Below are 5,716 nucleotides of genomic sequence, written 5' to 3' on the forward strand. Positions count from 1 at the left end.
ACCAGGCTATTTCCAGTTTGAGGCATTATGAAAAAAGTCACTGCAACCATTCACATACTGATTTTTTTTTTTTTAATAAATTTATTTATTTTAGTTGGGGGCTAATTACTTTACAATATTGTAATAGTTTTTGCCATACATTGACATGAATCAGCCATGGGTTTACATGTGTTCCCCTTCCTGGACCCCCCACCCTCACATACTGATTTTTGCGGAAGCATAGGTTTTCATTTTTCAGGTACATGTCTAGGGTATTTACTGGGTTAAACGGTAAGTGTATGTTTAACTTTGGGATTCCCAGTTGGCTCAGTGGTAAAGAATCCTCCTGCCAATAGGGAGATGTAGGTTTGATCCCTGGGTTGGGGAAAATCCCCTGGAGGAGGAAATGTCAACCCACTCCAGTATTCCTGCTGGGAAAATCCCATGGACAGAGGAGCCTGGCAGGCTACAGACCACAGGGGCTCGCAAAGAGTCGGACACTACTGAGTGACTGAGCACACACACGCACATGTTTAGCTTAGAAATCCCTGGGTTGGGGAAAATCCCCTGGAGGAGGAAATGTCAACCCACTCCAGTATTCCTGCTGGGAAAATCCCATGGACAGAGGAGCCTGGCAGGCTACAGACCACAGGGGCTCGCAAAGAGTCGGACACTACTGAGTGACTGAGCACACACACGCACATGTTTAGCTTAGAAATTGGCAAACTATTTTCCAAAATAGCTGTACCATTTTTCAACCATCAGCAAGGTTGTGAGAGCTTCAGTTCTCTGCAGCCTTAACAGTTGATATTTTTTGCTTTTTCAGTTCGATTTTGTGTGTTTGTTTTGAATTTTAACTATTCTGATTGAGGTGTGTCAGTATCTCATTGAGATTTCATTTGCATTCCTCTAAGATTTATGATATTGAACACCTTTTCATGTGCTTCTTTATATCTTATTTGATGATGTATTTGTTCAAATATTTTGCCTACTTTTTAAATTCTGTTCTTTTTATTGTTTTGAGAGTTCTTTCTTTTTTTTTTTTATAACTAAAGAACATTTGTCTTTCACTAAGACTTTATCCGGAGGACATAACTAAACTGTGCCACCACCTCACCTCAATTTGAAGAAGGATTAGTACAGTGAATATTATAAAGCAAGTATGAACAGTTTGAGGGACTGGAATCAACATTAACTGACAAAAATCAATTTCCATCTAAATCATCACAAAAATGTTTAAGTAAAAAGAAGCGAGGAAGGGGGCAAAGGTGGTTTCACATTGAACAAGATCGTCACATTTTATCTAATAAATTCAATCCTGGCTAAGGTTTACCAAAATTGAAACAGGATTGCATGTGTGCTAAGTCGCTTCAGTTGTGTCCAATTCTTTGTGACCCTACAGGCTGTAGCCTACCAGGCTATCCTGTCCATGGAATTCTCCAGGCAAGAATACTGGAGTGGGTTGCCATGCCCTCCTCCAGGGAAATCTTCCTAACCCAAAGATTGAACCCATGTGTCTTGTTTCTCCTGCACTGGCAGGTAGGTTCTTTACCACTAGTGCCACCTGGGAAGCCCTAGGAAACAGGATTAGTTCAGTTCAGTTCAGTCGCTCAGTTGTGTCCGACTCTTTGTGACCCCATGAATCACAGCACGCCAGGCCTCCCTGTCCATCACTAACTCCCAGAGTTTACCCAAACTCATGTCCATCAAGTCGGTGATGCCATCCAACCATCTCATCCTCTGTCGTCCCCTTCTCCTCCTGCCCCCAATCCTTCCCAGCATCAGGGTCTTTTCCAATGTGTCAACTCTTCACTTGAGGTGGCCAAAGTATTGGAATTTCAGTTTCAACATCAGTCCTTCCAATGAACACCCAGGGCTGATCTCCTTTAGGATGGACTGGTTGGTCTCCTTGCAGTCCAAGGGACTCTCAAGAGTCTTCTCCAACACCATAGTTCAAAAGCATCAATTCTTTGGCACTCAGAGTCCAACTCTCACATCCATGCATGACTTCTAGAAAAACCATAGCCTTGACTAGACGGACCTTTGTTGGCAAAGTAATGTCTTGGCTTTTTAATATACTATCTAGATTGGCCATAACCTTCCTTCCATGGAGTAAGCGTCTTTTAATTTCATGGCTGCAATCACCATCTGCAGTGATTTTGGAGCCCAAAAAGATAAAGTCAGCCACTGGTTCCACTGTTTCCCCATCTATTTCCCATGAAGTGGTGGGACCAGATGCCACGATCTTAAAATACGAAACTTCCACTACAGCACGCTGCACACACCTGTGTTCCAAGCCCACCCCCATCCCCCTAATGCTTCCGTATTCAAACTATTTCCCAGCCTGTTGGGCCTGTCTGCAAAGGAGCAGGTAGATTTCTTTGATCTAGTCTTTATTATAAGGCTGGTATGTCTGGGTATCAGCTAGGTAAATAAGGCAGCTGAGGTCTGCCAAGTCATCAATAAAATAAAAAAACTGACTGATATCATATGGGATAGAGGGGTTGTTTCAGATGCTCTTTGTATATTTTACAAACACCTTCCATGCACTTATTCACAAATTCATAGTCAGTGGAAGTTCTGCCTTCTGGACTCTTGGTAGGCTGTACCCACACAATGGCATGAAACATCACATCAAAGTCTCCTGCTGTCACCACACAGGAGCTTATCTGCAACACCACCTACAACCAATCCCCCGAGAGTTCTTTACAAAGCCTAGATGTAGGGCTTTTATCAGATATATATTTTGTAAATGATTTCAGGACTGAGTTTTTTAAATACAGTTTTTTTCCTTCTCTCTCTATTCTAATACTATTCCCACTTACCACCATTAGCCTGACTGGATTATAAAACATAAAGAAAGCATTTATCACCATTTGCTGGAAGAGAAAAACCAAGGCACAGATTTTTTAACAGACCTGCTGCTTCCACTGCAATGGACAGTTGGAGCCAGGTGTGAGACTTGACGACTAAGAAGAAAGTCTTAGAAGGTTTTTGAAACCATCATTTCCTTTAAAGGGCTGCCATTCTGTTAAGTAGGATCCAGTCAGCTTACTTCAGGGAGAAGGAAACAGGTATTTGTTAAAAATCTATGATGCACCCATGAATGATTTAAGTCAGATGCCAGTAAACCACGGCCAGTGACCCAAATATGATCCTTTATTTATTGTTTTCTTTTTTATAGCTTGTAAACTAAAGGTTTTTGTTTTTTTTTTCTCCCACAAATGAACATTTGCAACTAATTTGATGACAGAGAAAGCTAACTTTGAACCCCCAAATGAGGGAAATGCAATCCCTCCTCACCCCAATTCCATTAGTTGACATATATTGCAAAAACCCCCCAAAACTGGGGCTTCCCAGGTGGCACTAGTGGTACAGAAGCGGCCTGCCAATGCAGAAGACGTAAGAGACGAGGGTTCTATCCCTGGGTCGGGAAGATCCTCTGAAGGAGGGCATGGCAACCCACTCCAGTATTCTTGCCTGGAGAATCCCATGGACAGAGGAGCCTGGCGAGCTAGAGTCTGTAAAGTCACAAAGAGTCGGACACGACTGAAGTGACTTAGCAGGCACACATGCACACTGTAAAAAGCTATATTCAAAATTTGCTATGAGAGGGATAACCAGTGTTCTCACCACACACACATACACAAATTATACAAGGTTATGGGCATGTTAATTAGCTTGATTGTGGTAATGATTCTTTAATGTGTACATATACCAAAACATTACTTTGCTTTCTTTACATTTACACAATTTTTATTTGTCAATTATGCCTTAATAAAGTTGGAAATACTGACCTCAATTTTTATTATTTTAATTCAGTTCAGTTCAGTCGCTCAGTCACGTCCGACTCTTTGCAACCCCATGAATTGCAGCACACCAGGCCTACCTGTCCATCACCAGCTCCCGGAGTTTACCCAAACTCATGTCCATCAAGTCGGTGATGCCATCCAACCATCTCATCCTCTGTCGTCCCCTTCTCCTCCTGCCCCCAATCCTTCCCAGCATCAGGGTCTTTTCCAATGAGTCAACTCTTCGCATGAGGTGGCCAAAGTATTAGAGTGTCAGCTTCAACCTTCAGTCCTTCCAATGAACACTCAGGACTGATCTCCTTTAGGATGGACTGGTTGGATCTTCTTGCAGTCCAAAGGACTCTCAAGAGTCTTCTCCAACACCACAGTTCAAAAGCATCAACTCTTCGGCACTCAGCGTTCTTCAGGGTCCAACTCTCACATCCATACATGACTACTGGAAAAACCATAGCCTTGCCTAGATGGACCTTTGTTGGCAAAGTAATGTCTCGGCTTTTTAATATACTATCTAGGTTGGCCATAACTTTCCTTCCAAGGAGTAAGTGTTGTTTAATTTCACGGCTACAGTCACCATCAGCAGTGATTTTGGAGCCCCCCAAAATAAAGTCTGTCACTGTTTCCACTGTTTCCCCATCTATTTCCCATGAAGTGATGGGACCAGATGCCATGATCTTAGTTTTCTGAATGTTGAGCTTTAAGCCAACTTTTTCACTCTCCTCTCTCACTTTCATCAAGAGGCTTTTTAGTTCTTCTTCATTTTCTGGCATAAGGGTGGTATTACCTGCATATATGAGGTTATTGATATTTCTCCTGGAAATCTTGATTCCAGCTTGTGCTTCTTCCAGCCTAGCGTTTCTCATGATGTACTCTGCATATAAGTTAATTATTTTAATTACATAGTATTAATTATTATTATCATATTTTAAATTTTGTCAACAACAAATTTGAGGAAATTTATTTTCTCTCTTCTTGTATAAGAACCTACATAATATCCTAAATTTTATCTCTTTGCCTACAGAACTTCAAATATTTGGCATTTCCCTGTGGCTCAGATGGTAAAGAATCTGCCTGCAGTGCAGGAGACCGAGGTTCAATCCCTGGGTCAGGAAGATCTCCCATAGAAGGGAATGGAAACCCACACCAATATGCTCACCTGGAGAATTCCATGGACAGAAAAGCCAAAATGTCCTCAATCTTATCTCTTTGTCTGCAGAACCTCAAATATTTACTATCTGGCCATTTACAGAAAACATTTGCCAACCTCTGATTTAAGTAGTGATAAGTTATCTTTTCTTTAACCATTACAAATGTGGCAACCTATTGGGTTGGCCAAAAATTTCATTTGGATTTGTTCATACTATCTTATATCAGAATCCAAATGGACTTTTTGGCCAACACGATATTTTTACAGATGAGAAAAGTGAGGACCTCTGAAAAAGATAAGTGACTTGCTAAAAGTCACCCAGCTAATGGCAATGGAACAGTGACATGTGTCTTATTTTATTTCAAAGCCTGGTGTTCTTTCCAGAAGCAAATTTGTAGCAGCAATTTAGCAGAAAATGAAAAAGAGCAAAAAACAATTTCTGGCAGTGAGTGGTGGGCAGGGGTGTAGTTCTTGGATCAAGACACACCTGCCCTGGGATCCTGAACCTGCTGTTGGCCAAGCCACAGGCCTGTCCACTGAGACCAGGAACCCAGCAGAATGACTTCAAGACCCTGTGGGATTCTCAAGTCACCCCAGGGAAATTCTATTTTCTTCACTCCACTTCACTTGCTGAAGAGTACATAAAAAATTTTAAAGCTTTTCAGTGACAAGGTTTTATACCAAAACAAAGCATGTTAGGTAAAGCCTAGAGAAGCTGATAAGCTCATGGATATGGAACTGGACATGCTGAGTTCATCTCCTATAAATAGAGGTAACTTGG

General features: G+C 41.6%; 1 pseudogene; it reads right to left on the minus strand.

Annotated features, from left to right (window-relative positions):
• Positions 1–2,311: 2,311 nt before the first annotated feature.
• LOC145514427 (enhancer of rudimentary homolog pseudogene) lies at positions 2,312–2,609 on the minus strand (annotated as a pseudogene).
• Positions 2,610–5,716: the final 3,107 nt, after the last annotated feature.

This window comes from Giraffa tippelskirchi, chromosome 1 (genome assembly GCF_054371585.1).
Source record: "Giraffa tippelskirchi isolate mGirTip1 chromosome 1, T2T-mGirTip1v1.2.pri, whole genome shotgun sequence".
Lineage (NCBI taxonomy): Eukaryota > Metazoa > Chordata > Mammalia > Artiodactyla > Giraffidae > Giraffa > Giraffa tippelskirchi.